Source organism: Sus scrofa, chromosome 13 (assembly GCF_000003025.6).
Source record: "Sus scrofa isolate TJ Tabasco breed Duroc chromosome 13, Sscrofa11.1, whole genome shotgun sequence".
Classification (NCBI taxonomy): domain Eukaryota; kingdom Metazoa; phylum Chordata; class Mammalia; order Artiodactyla; family Suidae; genus Sus; species Sus scrofa.
The window spans coordinates 145,608,751-145,629,570 of NC_010455.5; the positions used below are offsets into that span (position 1 = coordinate 145,608,751).

Genomic DNA, 20,820 nt, shown 5'->3' on the forward strand with positions numbered 1-20,820 from the left:
ACTGAGGTCCCAAGAGAGCAAGTGTCATACCAAAAGTTTCCCAGCATACTGAGCGGAAAAGCCAAAAAGAGATCCTTCCCCCTTCCATCCCCACCATGCTGTGCTGCCTGTTATTGAGTCTGCATCTTAGAGAATATATGTTTTCTGAACCAAAAGGAGTCAGGACTATTCATCCATTGATTTAGTAAGTACTTTCAATGTGAGAACCAAGCCTAGGTATTGTACAAGATGCAGTTTTAGGAGTTCCTGTTGTGGCGCAGTGGAAATGAATCTGACTAGGCACCATGAGGTTCGATCCCTGGCCTCAATCAGTGGGTTAAGGATCTGGCATTGCCATGAGCTGTGGTGTAGTTCGCAGACATGGCTCGGATCCCAAGTTGCTGTGGCTGTGGCGTAGGCCATCAGCAACAGCTCCGATTAGACCCCTAGCCTGGGAACCTCCATATGCCGTGGGTGCAGCCGTAAAAAGACAAAAGACAAAAAAAAAAAAAAAAAAAAAAGATGTAGTTTTATAAACTGGAGTCCTGCTCAGAGACTTAGAGTCTCATAGAGAAGATCAGATATATCCATAACTAACTGCCCTGCAAGATGGTTGAAGATTCATCACTGAGTACCAGGATGCACCAGAGCATCGAAACCTCTAGTTCACTTGCTTGGCAAGCATGTGTGGACTGTGTCTGCCACTACACTGAGTTCTGCAGGGGTACAAAGGTGGAGCCAAATAGACCCTGAATCTTAAGAATGTGTACATGCCCTCAAATCATCATTATCTTAGATAGAAGTTAGAAAGTTCATAAAATATGTTATAATTCAGTTAACATTGACATCCATTTTAGTTTATCAGAAAAGGTTCCACTGAGCTCTCTTAAAGGATTAATGGAATTTCATTGGAGGTGAGGCATTAGGTTAAGGTATAAGCCGGGGCAAAGCTGTGGAGGGGTGTTAAGTAAGGGTTGCCATGATCTGAACCTTGCTTTGGAAAGATCCAATCTGGTAACAAGGGTGGGGAACATGCTTGGATGTGGGAGAGGGTTGCTGGAGGGAGGAGAGAGCCCAGGAAGCTTTGCAGTAATTTGGACTATTAGCAACCTGAAAGGGCTTGGTGACAGAGGGAATGGGGAGGAGCCAGGTTCAACAGACTTGATGGATGAGGGTGGACAGCTCCTGGCGCTGACTGACTATTAGATTAGAGATAATTCCAAGGTACCAAAGAAAGAAGATGAAAAGGAAATAATTAGAAGAAAACAGAATACAATTCAGGATTGCCCACTGATGAGGTTAAGATACCAGGAGTAGGCCCAATGAAGACAACTAACTTTGAGTTACAGATAGGGTACCAGAGGGGAGCAAGATTTGAATTTAGGGGTAGCAAATTCTTTGGTGAAAAGTCCATACTTTAAGCCATAAACGTAGGAGTAAATTCAAAGATTTTATTGGGAGAAAAAAGGAAGATAGAACCTTGGGGAATATTTACATTGAGTGATAAGAAAGAAAAGGAGAATGAAGACACGCCCCCTTCAAAGGAGGGAAAGAAAAGATGGTCTGAGATACAGTAGGAAAAGCAGGAAAGTGCAGGCCATCAGGGAGAGTAACGATCAGCAGTGCCGAGTGCTGCGGATACCAGGGATCCATAGCTTCCTGGAGGCTGTCAAGAGAACAGAATCAGGCGGGTCACAAAAATACCCTTAGAAAGGGATTCAGGGAAGCTTGTTCAATGGTAACAAGCCTGACTAGTATCCATGAGGATGTGGGTTTGATCCCTGGCCTTGCTCAATGGGTTAAGGATCCAGCATTGCCGTGAGCTGTGATGTACGGCTCGGATCTGGCCGTGGCCTAGGCCAGCAGCTGCAGCTACGATTCAACCCCTAGCCCAGAAACCTCCATATGCCAAGGGCGTGGCCCTAAAAAGCAAAAAAAAAAAAATTACAATAAATAAAATAACTACAAAGGAGTTCAGGAGCAAAGAGTATGAATGAAAAAGCAAGTTATGAACTACTATCTAAAGTCTAATATTTTTAAAAAAATAATGAACAGGTAATGCACAAGCAAGGTAGTGAATATTTTTATGATACAGCAGCCCCAAACCCATTTATAGACTGAAGAATAAAAGCCAGTGTTTAAGGGAGACTCTGCAATTAAATAGACAAGGTGAGAGAATTAGATCTCCCATTTTACAGGGCAATTGGAGTGATAAATTTGGGGAAGAGAAATTTCTAATCATTGTCTAAGCCCAAAGAATCAGTAATTTTATTATATTAGTTCTTTCTTTACTTCTTCACAACATTGGTTTCTCTTCCCTGTAGCTAAAAAGAACTAATGTTTTGCAAGAATCATTACATCATCTTTAGATTATTTCACAAATATTCACTAACCCACAGTAATCTCTGAGCATTAGATAGAGGACAGGCATTGCATTCTTTGAGCATTTAAATTTTCTAAAAAAGAAAATTTTAAAACCAGTTTTCTCAAAGCATAATCCATTTTTTTAATGCCACATTCTGTGAATTTCTTTTGCGATAGGGAGCAGACAGGGAAGCCTCTCTATCATCTTTTTGTCTTCTTTTATTCCCCCACTTTTCTTGTATTTTCTAACATTGGAAGAGAACTAATACTGTGGCACATCCACCTTGTGTCAAATACATTATATCATTTTTACAAAACACCCCCCATTTTACAGGTCTGATTCAAGTAGTTACTAAAAACAAGCCTATGTATTGTTCTCATGTACTCCTTCATTGTTACAAGACATAATCAAGTTTGTTATTTGTGGGACATTTTTTAACTTGTTTGCTTAGTCTGTATGGTTCGCTTTGATAGTTAAAGACATCCCTGAGGCCATGGTCCCCTGGACACACAGTATCTGCAGTTACTCCTACTTCAGGGTGGTGCTCTGGAAACAACTAAATGAAATGTTATTTTACTCTGCTATTAAATTACTCTAAAGCTAAATAAGAAAATTGTTTTATCACTACTAGAAATTATACAATTAACCATGTAGAGGAATTTTGAATATGTCTCTATAATTTCACAAGGAAAAATGTATTCATAGTTGACATCAAAATGGACCTTGAGGAAAGTTTTTCCTTTCCTCTTCAATGCCCCAAAAGAACTTCCTACAACTCATTTATCCTTGGTGATTTTAGCTGGGTTCATGTTAATAATTTTACACCAAGATCTTGTGCAGTATTAGACGAGGGCATACATGATTTTTAAGAAAGCTTGGTGTGGCAGATGAAAAACCACATGAAGAATTTCAGGAAGTGAACTAAATTAACTTTGTCATTCACTTTTCTGCTATAACCATTTCCTTTGCTATCTAATCACTTATTCCTTTGCTGTATAATATTGCCTCGTATCTCAACTGGTACTTGGATATAAAGGGGATCATGAAAGAAAGGTGTGTATAAATTTGAGCTACAGAGCATAAGCCCACGTCTCATGGCCAAAAATACACATGGGAAGTTCCCATCATGGTTCAGCAGAAATGAATCTCACTAGCATCCATGAGGATGCAGGGGTTCGATCCCTGGCCTCCATCAGTGGGTTAAGTGGTGTTGCCTTGAGCTGTGTTGTAGGTCACAGACACAGCTCAGATCTGGTGTTGCTCTGGATGTGGTGTAGGCCAGCGGCTATAGCTCCAGCTAGCCAGGGAACTTCCATATGCTGTGGGTGTGGCCCAAGAAAGAAAGGAAGGAAGAAAGGAAGGAAGGAAGAAAGAAAGAAAGAAAGAAAGAAAGAAAGAAAGAAAGAAAGAAAGAAAGAAAGAGAGAAAGAGAGAAAGAGAGAAAGAAAGAGAAAAGAAATTACACATGCAACTCTGAACTTCAACTGTAATAAGTTAACCCCAGGAAAAGGGAGTATATATATTTTTGGGGGGGGGAGGGGAATTACTGTGGTCTCTCCAGGCAGGCCTGGGTATTTTTTGTTTTCAACTTTAAGAAAACCCCTCTATATCTAGCCTATTCCATTTAATTCCTGACTTTGAGGTCCCAGAGGAGTAACTGGATCCCAAGCTCTGAAAGCAGCCTCACAATTTTGGGCTGTCAGGCTGGATGGCACCTCTGACCAGACCTGGTGACTTGGACAGTGACATACAGGAAGAGGCACCCCCTCCCTCCGGGAAGCATTTCTGACCTGCAGGCCTTAAAGTCTATGGGCACCATGATGGGGTCTGCCTCTCAAAGTCTATGAACTTCCAAAGAAGTGAGGCACACAAAGATGCATGCCCATGTGTGGGCTGTTCTTGAACAGGAGTGTATAACTTTCATGAGATTGGGGTCAGGGAACTAAAAGACAGAAAGAGCCACTTCCCCAGGATGTGTCCCAGTCAGAATCTTCATCCTATAACCTGGGTCCCCAAGAGTAAACTAAGAAGCAGCAGGGGAAAAGTCTCTGGTAGACTGACTCCAGAAGCTCTTTTGGGTTTTTGGTGTGCAGGGCAGGGGCAGGTGTGCTAACAGACTCTAATAAAAGCTACTTCTTGAACATGGTGATAATGGACTAAGATTTGGGCCATGTGTTGCTCTGAAAATGTTTTGTCACCCCATGGTCTAGTTATTTGCCCTTTTTCATGTGAACTTTAGCCTGTGCATGCAGTTTAGAGGCCTTTACTTAACCTCCTTGGGTTTCCATGTCCTCAAGTGGATAATGAGGATGAAAATAGTATCTGTCTCACAGTGTATCATATCTCATGTAAGGCTTAGATGGAATGCCATATGGAAAGCCCCTAAAACAGGCCAGACAGACAGCACTCAGTGAATTTGAGCATTAGCAATGGTCTAAAGGATTTAAATTATTAAGTAAATATGTACTAAAATTGATGCAGCATAAATGGAGGTTGTAGTCAGGGCCTGGTCCCTCCCCCCAATAATGACTGAAACAAAAGCTATGGGTCTATTGGAGGGTCTATTCCTCACTTGCAGAAAAGTCTAGGGCCCCTTTGTTTGTTCCCTCTTGAGTTCAGACCTGAGCAGACAGGGAAGCCTCTCCATCATCCTTTTGCCTTCTTTTATTCCCCCACTTTTCTTGTATTTTCTAACACTGGAAGAGAAGTAATACTGTGGCGCATCCACCTTGTGTCAAATACATTATATATATATCATTCCTACAAAACACCCCATTTTACAGATAAGGAAAGTGTAGCTCAGAGAACGGGCAAACTGTCATGCTGCGCCACACCAGAGAGTCCCTTCCCAAATGACGCACTTTACAACTAACAAAATGCATCTTTTATCCTTTTGAAAGACAGTAGTCTGCCTGATGGATTCCAGAGTATTTTGAAATAAATCAAAATAGAGGTAAAGTTAGAAAAGTAAATGTGTTTCACTGACAAGGAGGATTGCTCTTAGTCACTCATCATACTTACTTGCTTCCACTCTGAAGCAGTTTGCGGTAGTTGTGCGGGGCAGCGGGGTAGGGGGGGCACAATCTGAAGAAATTTGGTAAGACCTGTTGGCTCATTGTACCTAGTGAGCCTTTCCTGCCCCATGGTGCCTATATAGTTTGGGGTAATGCGTGGAGATAATTTCAGACATTTGCTTCTCTCTACTCCGGAGCACTCTGGCTGCTGAATATTGAATTCCAGAGGCACATGGGTATGGAACTTGAGCGACAAGCCTTTTAGTAATAGCTCCAGATCAAATGCTTAACTAGACTGCGTGCAAGTCTGTATAAATCCCAAGTCAGAGCTTTAAAATATTAACTTACTGAATGAGGATTTCTACATCTCATATACACTATTCCTTAAATCACATGTTGAGGGCTAATCAGCAGAATCCAAAGACATAAATTAGATGATACTGTATTTACGGAGAAAAATATGTGTGGAGCTTGAAAGTAACAATCCTCAGGGTTACAGTCCCACCAAAAAAAAAAAAAAGAGTAGCAGTTGCAATCTGAACTCTTAACATTGTAGCCAGGAAAGGAATGAATATAACAATAGAGAGAGCCTTAAGACAGAACTTCTTGGTTAAAGGAGTCTGGACCTTCAAGAAATATGTTTGAGAAAGAGTCAGAAGAAATACTAGGTAAGACAAATTAATCATTCCTGTTGCTCAAATAATATTGTAGCAGTTAGTTATTAAATGCTTATTTTGGCCAGGTGGAAGAATTCCTAAGGGCAGAAATCCTGTCTCTCTTGTTCACTGCTGAATTCCTAGCACCTCACAGAGGAGTGCTTAGCCACAGTAGGTGCTCAGCAAATGTTTATATTGAATGAATAACTAGATGAATGAGTGTGGTAGGAAGAACTGGACAAAAGTGAGGGTGCGGTGTGTTTGTGAGCATTTCTCACATTTATAAAAGTAGCGATACTGATTTTTTACCTAATTGTTTTCATTCAGCAGACCTACAAAACAGAGTGCATCTCAGATACCCTCTGATTTTTATGCTAGGAAAACAGAATCACTTTTCTGTTGGATGTAGGCTGCTACATGTTTTGATTCTAGTAGCAATATGGCAGGGTTAAGGTCGACTTTGTAGGATAATCTGGTGCCTGTTTTTGATAGATATCATGAAAATAGACACTTATTTTCAAGATGCTCAAACAGATGATTAGATGAAAGCTCCAGCAAACCTTGAAACAACAAAAAAGGAAAGGTTTTCCCCACTCCGACTTCCCATCACTGTACTATCCTGCACAGTTTGCTGCAACCCTACACCCTCCTCCTTGTCTCACCCTTTTCCCTGGTCTAAGCTTTGCCTAGGGAATACAGCATGTGACTGCCAGTCTAGCAAGGAGACAGTTCTTGAGAAATCCTCCCACACCCAGTGCTCCCAAGCTCCCCTCAAGGGAATGGTGGGATGTGATCTGCAGAAGGCACAGCCTAGGGAAACAAGAGGTTGGCATAGAATCCTGGTGCCCTCCTGCTGGAAGGGCCCTCAAGAGAGTTCTTCACACCCACCCTCCCTCAACTAGCTGGACAGTAGAAAGATGTGTCGAATAACAAATTCCTGGCTGAATGCATAGTGGATTAAATGAACGAAGGATGAGTTCACCCCTCCAGAAGTCTCTGCCATCCCACTTGAATAGAAAGCTAACTTTGAAGCCACTCTGTTCTCCGTGGCACGATTTCGTACATAACTCAGCTTCGGAATATGGTTGCCATCTGCTGCCAGTGCACAGGACTAAGGAAGTATTAGAGAGGGTAGGGGAAGGACGGTAGAGAAGAAAAGAGACACTCAAAACAAGCTAATGATCTCCTTTGTGTTGGAATCTAGGTTTCAGAACATCAGTCTTGTACTTCAAGAACAAAACACCAGTGTGTCTTAGACCACACCAGGCGCCGGCACATCAGATAAGACCTGTGCTGTGTGGCTCAGCCACCGAGCCTCAAGAAGTTCTAAAAGTGAAATTAAAGGAGCAAACTGAGGAAACTGAAAAGAGAAAGGCTTTAGGGTAAAACACAATCAGGAGGGCTCTGCAGATATGTGTCTTAGGGTTACATTAGTTCAGAAATTAATCTGCTCATTAAAGAGCTGGCAAATGCTGTAAATCCCAGGAATTTAAGAATCTGTAGAAGAAAGGAGACACTTCTATACACTCTGAATACATGGTGATTCTTTAGAAGACACTCAGGGTGAAAGTGACCCAGCTATTATGCATTATTGGGGATTTAAACTGTTGATTAAGAGTTAGAAATGGCTGTACTAGAGGCATGGGTGGGTGGTCCTTTAGAAACAGAAAAGGCTGTCAAGCAAAGCCAAGTCAGCCAGAGAACATCTCGGAAAGGCAACGAAGGGCCCTCGGACCTTCCTAGTTTCCCTGATATCTGTATAAATTGTTAGCTATGGCACCGAATCATACTGCTAGTTTATATACTGAAATGATGTGAAATAATTATTCATCCGGGGATATACACTAGTGAAAAAAAAGTACAGTTAACTTTGCTTTTAAAAAGCAAGTTAAAGCTAGTTAAAGCAGGTATTGTTAATATCTTCAGCAGTTCTGTATTTCAAGTTTGAGAATTTGCAAGGTGGGGAGAAGGAAATCCTTTTGGCCCTGCAAGGAAATAATCTCATCCAAGATGTATATAATCTAAATTTAGAAGCACTGACAAACCTAAGCATGCAAAAAGTCACTTTAGGGAGAACGAAGTGATTGCCAAGCAGTATGTCACACACAGTGCCTTGGTGTGGCTGAAACAGTAAATATTTGTTGGCTCTGGGAGCTCTGGCCTTGACTTCTGTCTGCCATCAGGAACAAGTCATACAACTGTGACTCAACCATAATTAGAATATTAGTAATGCCTTAAATCTATCTTGCATACAGTTTCTCTTCTTCGGAATGCTTCGTGCCTTCACATTCTGTTTGTCCTGTAACATCCTTGTGAAGCACAGACATCTTTCTTTTGCACGTGGAATAACTGGTCCACAAAGGAATAACAATTCTTTGTCTTGAAATATGAAATGATTGATAACCATTATATGACACAGCTCATTGTATTATTTTTCACATTATTTCAGGTTCCCCAAGCAAAGGACATATTTTATCTTTCTCATTATTATTTTTAATTGGTTTTCAGAAAAGTTGAGATAAAAACAGAATTTAACAAATATCCCATGGAGATAGTTGATGTTCTCTTTTCTTTCAAGAATAAATTAAGACCTTCTCTGCTTCTCTCTCCTGGCTCTCTCGGCAAATAGTCAAAATCCCATGCCAATTTTCAAATGAATAAGGGTTCATTCTAATAACTGGCTCACAGTCCCCTCTACTAAGGAAACAGCCTTGTAAATTCATGTCTGGAACCTGCCGAAGTTACTTTTGGTTATAAACCTTAACAGTTTGACCTGAAGGTTTTTAAACATGACTAATATGTGACCTGGTTGTGAGTTCAGCAATAAATTTATACCCAGTATGTGAAAGGCCAAAGAGAAAACTAGAGCCTTTTATTCTCTCTGGTGACCTGCACTAAATATTGCATATTTACTTTGTAAATGAGGACACCCAGTGGCCACCAAGTGAAAAGATTCTAAACAATCCCTGACACTGTTTATGCAAATATAAATACCCCTTATCAAAGCTGATTGATAGATATCTCTGTAACATCTGTTACCAAGCAGTTTAGCTTCCCTAAGTTAGGCAAGAGTGGTAGGAATTTGGCCTGATCTTTTTTTTTCCTAATTTACTGTCAACTTTTATTTATTTATTTTTCATTTTATTGTAGTTGCCTTATAATGTGTTAATTTCTGCTGTACAGCAGAGTGATTCAGATATATCTGTATTATTTCTCATATTCTTTCACATTTTGGTTTCTCACACGATATTGAATATAGTTCTCTGTGCTCTACAGTTGGACCTTATTGTTTATCTATCCTATATACACCAATTTGCATCTGCTCATCCCAAACTCCCAATCCTCCCCGACACCTGCAGCCATTAGGTCTGTTCTCTATGTCTGTGAGTCTGTTCTGTTTTGCAGATATGTTCATTTGTGTTGTATTTTAGAGTCCACGTATAAGTGATGTCATATGATATTTGCCTTTTTCTTTCTGACTCACTGCTTAGTATGATTATCTGTAGGTCCATTCATGTTGAGTGAGTAGTATTGTGTGTGTGTGTGTGTGTGTGTACATACACATTTACATATACACCACATCTTTATCCATTCCTCTGCTGAGGGACATTTAAGTTATTTCCATGTCTTTGGCCTGATCTTTTTTTTTTTTTTTTTTTTTTTGCTTTTTAGGGCCACACCTGCTGCATATGGAGGTTCCCAGGCTAGGGGTCGAATCAGAGCTACAGCTGCTGGCCTACACCAGAGCCCCAGCAACGCCAGATCTGAGCTGCATCTGCAACCTGTGCCGCAGCGCACAGCAATGCCGGATCCTTAACCCACTGAGTGAGGCCAGGGATGGAACCCGCAACCTCATATTTCCTAGTCAGATTCGTTTCCGCTGAGCCATGACGGGAACACCGACTCGATCATTTTTATATCACATCACAGATTAGTCATCTCTTCTCACTTTGAGTTACAAGGTGTGGCTCATCTTTAAGTTCCAATGAATCTTCAATGATAGGAGGACTTAATGAGCTGTCTCTTGGGGGAAGTGGAAGCAGAGAGATGAGGACAGTATGGTATGTGTCCAAAATCATTAATGAAGGAGCACAGATTGTGGGAAATACAGTGAACACATGAAAAACCAATTACCTTAGACCCTGAATTCATACTGAACATTGAAAGTCCCAGATGACTGGGAGTATGGTAATAAAGGACAGGAAGAAGAACATTACCCAGAACTGAAAGGACGGAACACCCCTGGGGCTCAGCCTACAGACATAGCCCAGAGAAAAGGCATACTCCTGGGAGCAGTAAGGCCCCCACACATTGTGAGCACCTTTGTGATGTGAGGGGGAGAGCTGAGCAAACAAACCCTCAGACAAGACCTACTCAGTGGAAAGAAGTATGTTGGTCAGTGTGAGGGATCTGATAATTTGTGGTCATGGTCATAGCCTTCAGGAAGTTTAGAGTCTTCTCATAGAGGTAAGGCAGGCACAATGAAGAAAAATGAAAAGACGCAATAATCAAGAACATACTGTTAAGGACTAACAATAGGAAGTTCAGACCTATTCCATGACATTCAGCTGCGAGAAACATTTCCCTATTTTTCTATAGAAAATCAAACCCAAGACCCCTAAGTCAGCAAGAAATTCAGTCAACTTTTACAGCTCTCCTCTCCCCTCTAGACTTATACAAGATTCATGAAATCTAGGGAAGGGTCAGTCAGACCCTTAGTCTATAATGGTCTCCATTATTGACATTACTTATCTACCTGACGAAGATGCCGTTGAGCCAGGTCCATCTGACTGCCCTGACCTACTGTATTAGGAGTAGACATACCCTTCACAGTGGTCCTTGCTACTGACAGCATGACCGCAGCCCAAGATCATTGTTGTTCCTCTGAAGTGAGTACCTTTTTATGCCCAGCCTCCAAAGGTGTGCCAAGTAATCACCCCAATTGGAGCTGTGTGCAGGGAAGAGACCTCATACCTTGGGCACCTTCTTCATTTGAGGGGAAGTTGCTTGTTTTCCTCCCTTGTCAAGCAACCTCAGTCTAACTTCAAAGCATCAGTCTCCCCTCCTCATTTTAGAAAGGACCCAGCTTCATTCCCCTTAGAGGACCTAGATTTAAAAAACAAAGCCTCTATCTTGAGACTGTGTTTTTAGGGCTTAAATTATGATTCAGGATCTGAAGCCACAACTTCCTGGAGCAAGGGAGCCCAAAATTCTCTGCAAGGATTGGTCTTTTTTCATCACCTTATTATTACGAGAGTTGTCTAATTCCATGGGGAAAATACAGAAATTAATGTTTCAGTTTGTTACTTCACACACCAGTGGGAACTAGGAAAAGAGAAAACTCAGAATGGAGTTCAACAGTCAAAGAAGGCTCCACAGAGAAGGAACTTTGAATAAAGTGCTCAAATGGTATACAAAATTAAATGGAGAAAGCACCAAACTCAGGACAAATTCAGCAGCAGAAGAGAAATAAGAATGAATACACCACATCAAGAGATGGCAAAATGTCCAACTTCTTGAATTAGTGTGGATTTTATTTGGGAGAAAATGATAAAACAAGATCAAATCAAATTGGTGTAGTAAATCAAGATAATGAGAATGTTACCTATAGCAATAGAAGACTCATAGCTTAGTATCTTTTTTCCTGTAATATGTAAATAATGTGATAAAACATTACAAAAAGAATATGTAGATATAATACAAAATAAACAAAATAAAAATACACTAAACCTTACTCCTAATTAGAATAATTACAAAGTATGCTGTCCACTTCACTTACTTACTAGGATGTCCCAAGGTTTTAAGTTCTGATAACACTTATTAAGACTCTTCTTCATCTCAGCATGAGCTAAAAAGGAACTTACATCTTATTTTTTCTTAAGGAAATCCTGTGCCTGCTTCTGTAATGGATCACCCTAGGTGGGCTGTTGAGATGTAGTTTTTGCTACTTTCTTAAACTGGCCCACATCACATTGCCTCTGTGCTTTCCTTTCTTTTTCTTTTCTTTCTTTCTTTCTTTCTTTCTTTCTTTCTTTCTTTCTTTCTTTCTTTCTTTCTTTCTTTCTTTCTTTCTTTCTTTCTTCCTTCCTTCCTTCCTTCCTTCCTTTCTTTCCTTCCTTTCTTCCTTCCTTCTTTCTTTCCTTTGATGTTATTTTTAAATTTTAAATAAAATTTTCTTATTTAGTAAGAAATAAATTTCATATTTTTTTCTTTTTAAAAATTTTTTTATTGTAGATTATTTACAAAGTTGTCAATTTCTGCTGTACTTAACCAGTCTTCCAGCAAAACGAATGTACTGTTTTCCTTGGCTATTTCTTGTTGCTTTGAGATAGAAGGTCTGCAGTCCTCAGTAGAACAATTTCTTACAGCTCAAATCCACACTCTCCATAGAGAAAGAGTTTAGCCCTCTCTTGTTAACCAACAAACAGCTATGCTTGAAAACCAGTTGTCACAGTGGAAGCTACTTATTTTTTTCTCAGGAGACACAGGCAAAGAGAACATTTGAGCGTGAATCTGAGATCTGCTTCAAAAGCAGTTTCAGAACAGTGAGCAACAGAGGACTAAAAAGTCCTGTGAATTAGGAAGCTTTCTGATTATTTCAGTCAAAAGCTTTTTTAAAACAACACTCTAGGATTCTGTTTTCTCACATATTGAAGTTCAGATAAAAGTTTTCCCAAAGTCAAAAAATTAATTTCTTACCTAACTATACTTTATCATCTGTGGATATTTTCCAAAAGAATGCCATTCCTGGGAGTTATGGTGGATCTTTGAACTCACTGAAATTAAAAACTTGTTTTTCCTTTAAAAATAAGTATATGATGATGTAGAGATCAAAAGGAGATCAGGTTGGTAAGTAAAAAAAGATGCTGGTTTTTATATAAACATTTTTTTATTTTATAATTTATTCTCAAGCAAGATAAAGGACCTAACTTATTAAGTATGCATTTGAATACATAGACCCTTCTTTAAGGCCTATCCAAAGCCAAGTTCAAACTGCATACTTTGTGAATTTAAGAAGATCCTTTTGTTCATTTTTTATCCCACCCACAGATGCAGTATCTCTGTGTTTTTGTTCCGCAGATTTAGTGAACAAAGGAAAAGGTTACAATAGGGCAGCAGCTAAATTTGTAAGGAAAGAGCTTTAGGGAGAAAAAAAAAAATCAAACTCCTAAAAGGTGTCTCAAAAGGTTTACGACATAAGAGGATTTAAAGGCATCAACCTCAGATTTCAATGACTTTTCTCCTTAGTCCCAGCAGGTCCTCCCTCTTCAAGAAGAAGCCATTTCATTTTAGCTTTGGAATGAGGGCGTGGGTATCTTTGAGAATGTTGTCTAGAATTATAGCTATCCAATGCTTTTGTTCACAGAGTTAATTCTTAGCTTTCACAAGCTGTACTATAAGAGGGTAAAGGTGTTTGAACTCTCAGTGTTTCATCCCACTGCAATCAGATGCTCAAAGTATATAAATTCATAAAGCGTGTAGCTTTATAATACCCCAAAAGGAAGTGTTAACTTATGTTTAGAATTGGTTCCATAAAGTTCATATGCAATTGATGATTAATTATTTTATACTATCCTCACCTCATAACTAAAAGGATTTAAGTTGGCTTGAAACAATACTCAATACATTAATAAATAGGAAAATGTATTTATATACAACCATGAAAAAGCAATCAGACAAGTAAAATAAGGAATTGACAATAGAATGAGGTTGAGAGTAAGTTTTACATAAAAAAGCATACCACATAGTAGGTCCCGCATAGTTGCTAAAATGTGGCCTAATGTTTTTACTCTTTCAAGTAAAATTTTAATGTTAATTTGTCACAAAACTTTCATTTATTCATTTATCCATGTAACTATAATGCTGATACCGGTCCCTTTACTGAATTTACCATTACATAGGTATATGAAATAAAGATTTTTAATGATGTTTTTAATTTTTTAATAAAAAATAAAGGTTACTTTCCATTTACAATTATTAAAAAATATTAGCTATATTCCCTGAGTTGTAAAATACATTCTTGAGCCTATCTTACCACCAGTAGTTTGTACCTCACTCTCCCCCACCCCTATATTTTCTCTCCCCTCTCCCCACTGGTAACCACTAGTTTGTTCTCCATATCTGTGAGTCTGCTTCTTTTTTGTTTTATTCACTAGTTCATTGTATTTTTTAGATTCCACATGTAAGTGATATCATACAGTATTTGTCTCTCTCTGTCTGAGTTATTTCACTTAGCATAATGCCCTCCAAGTCCATCTATGTTACTGCAGGTGGCAAAATTTCACTCTTTTTTATGGCTGAGCAGTATTTCACATGCTACATACACCTCTTAAGGACCTTTAACTACTTAAAATGTGCTCCAAAATAAAAGAAAGTTCATTACCTGCATGAATGACATATATGAATGAAAAGTCAAGTAATATGAAAGATACACCCAGCCATAATATTGAGATCCTAAATAGATAAGTTTTAGTAATATCTATCTAGCTAAAGCAATAAGCAGTGACTATAGAAGTATTTATAGGGTGCTCCCAACTTTTATAGGTCACGTATTCCTGAAAATGTGTTTGAGAGTCAAATTTCTGAAAGGTGAAGAATTTTTTTTTAATTTTTTATTAAAGTATAGTTGATGTACAGTTGTCTATCAGTTTCTGCTGTACAGCAAAGTGACCCAGTCATATATATATATATATATATATGATACACACACACATTCTTCTTCTCATACTATCTTCCATCATGTTCTATCCTAGGAGATATGGATATAGTTCCCTGTGCTGCACAGTAAGACTTCATTGATTATCCATTCTAAATGTAATAGTTTGCATCTGCTAACCTCAAAATCCCAGTCCATCCCACTCCCTCCCCCCTGGCAACCTCAAGTCTATTCTCCATGTCTCTTGAGTCTGTTTTTGTTCTGTAGATAGGTTCATTTGTGTTGTACTTTAGAGTCCACATATAAGTGATATCATATGGTATTTGTCTTTCTCTGAAAGCTGAAGAATTGATTTATGTTTTATGAGAAGAATTATGTTACTGATGATTTTTTAAAAATGATGAAATCACTAATGGTCCCTATACCCTGGACTTAGACATTCTGGAAGAGAGAGGAGAACACTCATTGGGAGATGGCCCAAGATATCACCCTTATCACCAGGAATGGATAAATAAAGCAATAAGCTGATTACCCTCCCATAGTTTGCCTATGGGGCAGTGGGAGTGGAGATTTGAAGGTGTATGGAGCCCAGGTAGGAAAAAGAGGTCTTGCTCTGCCTGCTGCTACCCACTTGCATAAGTGATTTCCTCAGAGCTCTCAGCCACCCTCCAAAAACTATAAATCTACCAGTGAGATAGAAAGAGAGGATAGGGACATGTGGGGCTATCTGCTCTGGATGGTGGAGCCTGTGGACAAGAAACCTCTGACCTCTTATAGTGCAGAGGCTCGGCAAGTGTCCCCTTGGCATGTAGGTGAAGTAGTCTGAGGTCTGGCCCATCGCAGAGCAACAGATGTAGATTTGGGGAGGAAGAGGCCACATGCATCCTAGCTTTCTCCAGCATAAATGGCCCTTTTCTAGCATGATGAGCTTAGTAAGCAGCACCAAAATGCAACAGCTTAAGACCATCACTAACCACCTGATATGTGAAAGAGCAACTTCTGCATGCTAAAGGCATCAAAACACAACCTGGAACGGGTGTGATAAGAGGCTGGGTTGTGGAGACCTAGCCATCTGGCCCTATTTCATGTGCTGACCCACTTATTGCATGTGAGCCTGGTGGCCCAGATCGAAAGCTCAAGGGCTCTTTGGCCCCAACATTTGACGCAGGCCTGTTGACTCGAACAAAATTCATCTTGGTTTTCATTTGAGAACTGGTGTTCCTTTCCAAGGCATGCAGACTTCAAATTCCCATCTCCCTCTACAGTACCTCACCCTTGCACCAGTCTCATTTTATACATCCGGGCTGAGAAAGGACTGGATTTCACACCTAATTAAAAGAGATCGTATTGCCTGCTACTTCCCTTCTTGTTCATGTTCCCTTGTGCACAGGCAGCTTTTCATTCTCATGCTAAGCCCTCTCCCTGGACACCCACAGCTTAAGGGGCAGGCAGGAGCTGGGTTCCAACAAGACAGAGAGCCAGGCCTCTTTCACCTGTTTCACCACAAGCAGAATCACCGTCCAGTTAGTCCTCACTCCTGCCTCAGCCTCATCCATACTGTGCTAAATCCCAGAACACAATCACTTAGAATACACAATCACTTTCAGGAATAGAATTCCTCCCATGTTCTAGTGAATGCCACCACAGGCTGACTCTATATTTTTACTCTTGTGGAAAGAAGGCAGATTACTATTTTAAAACTCACAGAGAACTATTTTTAATGCTTTTTTTCATTTTGTCCCATCAATCTATGTTCGCACCACTGTGGGGGGCTTTTTACAGTGTGGGGGGGTGAGGTGGTGTCCCCAGATGCACAAAATCTTTGTAAAGTATGGTTTTGTAGAGTTGAGGGTTTTTTGTTTTTTTTTTTTTGAATAGCCCAAATGCCTATTCAGTGCCAATCTAAGAAAGAATGGAGTTAGCATTTTCACACCATTCCTTCCTATGGAGTCTCTGAATAAGCATCTAATCAAGATTTGTTTTCAATGGGGAACAAACCTTCTACAGTAGAGTATTTCAGATTTATTCCATTGGAATCTATACATTAATGCCCATTGGATGAAAAGGACCTGTTTCACAAAAGCCTGGACATTGCCTTGCCGTGGCAGAAACTTTTTCCCACTGTATTAGTGTTAAAAATAAAAGAAAGCCTGGGAAAGGACTTGCTTCAGCATTGTGTGCTAGAGGGACAAGGAGTCCTTGAATGGACAGGCAGGGTCCCCCCATCGCATCCGTACCCATATCAGCAAAGCTGATTCAGCCTGTCATGGCTGCTCACTGCAGTGTAAGACCAGTGCACCCAGAGAGATGTTTAAGAATTGTGTCTACAAAAATCCAACCAGGCTTGTTGGGTCAGGGTATATATGTACACGGGTTTGAGTTTGCCTCCATGGTTTTTAATGAGGTCGGTAATTAACATTGCTGCAATGATCATAACTCAGACTTTTTTTTTTTTTTTTCCATCTTTTTAGGCCCACACCTGCAGCACATGGAGGTTCCCAGGCTAGGGGTCTAATCAGAGCTGAAGTTGCCGGCCTACGCCACAGCAAGATCTGAGCCATGTCTGCGACCTACACCACAGCTCATGGCAATGCCAGATCCTTAACCCACTGAGTGAGGCCAGGGATCGAACCAGCAACCTCATGGTTCCCAGTCGGACTCGTTAACCACTGAGCCACAATGGGAATTCCATAACCTAGACTATTTATGAGACAGTTGTTTGTGATTATCTCCATAGGGTTACCTGATTATATAGATAGGCTTGACCAGTCCAGTCAAACGAGTCTTTTAAATTTTTTTCATCCATCAAGCTCTGTGTGTGTTTTGTGTGTGTGAGAATGCATGTGACAGAATGTATATCTCTCTTTTTTTTTTTTTAGGGCTGCACCCTTGGCATATGGAGGTTCCCAGGCCAGGGGTCGAATCGGAGCTAGAGCTGCCGGCCTGCACCATAGCCATGTGGGATCCCAGCCGAATCTGTGACCTACATGGCAATGCCAGATCCCTGACCCACTGAGCAAGGCCAGGGATCAGACCCGAATCCTCATGGATACTAGTTGGATTCATTTCTGCTGTGCCACAATGGGAACACCTAATGATAGGTCTTGTTGTTGACCATTTCCAGCTCTAAAGCAACCTCCATCGTCACTTTCATTGTCTTTATCTTTTCTTCTATAATATGAGAATCAGGATGGCCCCTCAGTTTTTGGACAATCCAAGTTTTGTCAGAGATCCAGTGTTATGTGATGAAAAGAGCTTCAAGGGGCGTGAGTTCTAATCTCAGTCCTGCCACTTACTAGCTGTGTAAAGCGTTGGACAAGTCATTTAGATACTTTGAAAGCCTCAACTTCCTCTTACATCAAATAGTAATAACAGAATCTGTTCTGAAAACATACAGGATTATTATAAGGAGTAAATGAGCTGTTACATGTGAAAGAGTTTGTACACTGTAAAATGCTACATAGTTATTAATTATTATGCTAAGTGTGATTGAGCTTCTTCCCAGAATTATCAGAAATATATGACAACTCTAGTGATATAGCTGTGCCTGGTGCTATGGAGCAATTGTGTGTTTAAAGAGTGTTTTCAGCTGAGTGGAAAAAAATTTTTTTAAGAAATCCATCCTACTCAGAGATGGTGATTTTATCAGAGACTCAAACAGTTTTCGTGCTCACCATTTTACTTCAATGAAAAAGACTTGGGTCTTTTTAGTAAAAACCTGTGTATAGAACTCTACATTTTAGTGCCAGGAAAAGTTTTTTATCTCCTGCATTGTTCCATTTATAAACTTGAAAAAAGATATTCTTTACTAGATGACTGAAGCTACGTTGAAGTGCCAAGGCCTAGAAATATGAACAGCCAGCATGCTAATTTATGGGTATGTTTAGAAGTAGCCAGGCAAACCTTTTCACACAGCTTTATAGCAGACTCATGGATACCTAGGTGGGACACCTAAGTGTCATGGACATTTCTCTCAGGGGCAAAGCATGCAATGTAGTGAAGCAAATAAGAATGTGAACTCTAGAACCAGACTGCCTGGGTTCACATGCCAGCTTGACAACCAGTTGTCTCTGTGGACTTGAGTGGATTTCTTAATTTCTCTGGCCTTGGATTCTTCATCTGCGTTATGGCAATAATAATACTACCAACAACATAGGGTTGTTGTGAGGATTAAATGAAATAGTATACATAAAATGCTCAGAATGTAACACATAGTATGCTCTTCAAAAATACTTGCTCTTATTGTTATCATAGTACACATACATGGGGGACTCAGCAAGATGTTGGAATTTGCTGGCTGATTTCCTAAATTTTCCTTCCTGGGTTATTGGGGCCTTCCTCTGGGGCCATGTTTTGTATTAGCGCAGTTACAGAGGAGTCGCCATAATTCTTTAGACAATTTGTTTTACATAGGAGAAAAAAATAGAAATAGTCACCTGATAAAATATTTTAGGCATGGAACAGACCTAAAGAATGTCAGGACAAGAAGGAAATCTCTGGACGTCCCCCCATGGCACAGTGGGTTGAGAATCTAGCGTTGCCGCTGCTGTGGTACATGTCACAAGGGCTGCGTGGGTTCAGTACCTGGCTCAGGAATATCCACACGCCACGAGTGCAGCCAAAAAATAAAATGAAGTTAAAAAAGAAAAAAATTCTCTTACATAAAAATTTGCAAAAATCATATCACTGAAGAGAACGTAGAGCCCATAAACATTTATTAAGTGGGTACACTTGAGGTTGACTACATGTAAAGTTGGGTGCCAAGGAAATAAGGATGTGGTCACACCAGCTGAGCTCAGAGAGCGTAAGGAGATAGGGAGAAGCAAGGTAGAAAACCTAGTTGAGTTCAGTCTTCCCTGAACTCTCTCCTAAGGCAGAGAAAAAACCAGAGGAGGTGGCCATGCCTCCCAGGTGCAGACCATTGCTTCTGGGTTTCTTCTAATAAGACATAAGCATCTGGGTCATGGCCAACAATTCAGACTTGGGTCACCTGGTTTTGAAAGCCTACGTACTTGCCCTTCCTCAAGCTGACTGTTCAGTTGTGAAGGCAAGAATGGGGAATGTAAGTCAAGAATGACATGGAGAGAAGGATTCTTCAGATTCTTAGAGAGGTAAAGTAGAAAACTAGGAAAGCCCTAAAATTTTGTGTTATGGACACCTGTTTTCTTTCTCCATCTGGAATCTAGATGTTACCAACATTATCCCTCGCCTGCATAAGCTGGGGTAGAAGGTTGTTGTAGGAAGTCAAGCTGACCACATCCTCCATGTAGCTGGCCACTAAGGAGTAGGAGCTTTTGCACATCCCTCTTACAAGCACATAGAGCACCCAACTCCTCAGGTGATCTGTGCATCCCACCCCGGGTTTACTCCTGCTGTCCTGACCTAATTAACAGTGCTCCCTTTCATCCCCAAAAGTGCCCAGGACATCTAGTGCACTCCAGTGTTGCAGGTCAGTGCTGCCATCTCTGAATTTTTTTTTTTTTTTTTTTTTGTCTTTTTGTCTTTTCTAGGACCACACACATAGCATATGGAGGTTCCCAGTCTAGGAGTCTAATCAGAGCTGTAGCTGCTGGCCTATGCCAGAGCCAAGGCAACACGGGATCCAAACCACATCTGCAACCTACACCACAGCTCACAGCAATGCCGGATCCTTAACCCACTGAGCGAAGCCAGGGATCGAACCCTCAGCCTCATGGTTCTTAGTCAGATTCATTAACCACAGAGCCACGACACGAACTCCATCTGACTTTTTTTTTAACATATCTTTTTCATTAAGCCTCAGAAAATTCAGACAACTGCCATATCACATAACCACCCTAGAAAGTATTCAACCAGGTTGTCAGAGATGACAAGAAGAATGTGTAGAAGAAAGCAGTGGGCAAGTGACACTTTAGCTGGCAGTTTGCATTTTCTAGAGTTTGTCCCTCAACTAGAAAACATTGTGGCCACTGTTTGATGGCTACCTCAGTCTGGGTTGAATTTTCCAAGAATTTCTGCATACATGATGTGGATTTTGGCAGGGTACCATATAAATTAATAGGAAGGGAATCCAACTATAAATATTGCTACAGTCTATGAATAAAATAAGAAATTTGATAAATTAAGGAAAATGTAAGCTTTCCTAAAAGACCTGAGCTTAGGCCTGTCTAA

The 20,820-nt window shown here is 40.3% G+C and overlaps 1 protein-coding gene across 49 annotated transcripts in view; it reads left to right on the plus strand.

Moving 5' to 3' along the window:
* ZBTB20 (zinc finger and BTB domain containing 20) overlaps positions 1–20,820 on the plus strand; it is an 812,500-nt gene that overhangs the window by 752,930 nt on the left and 38,750 nt on the right. The window lies entirely within an intron of this gene.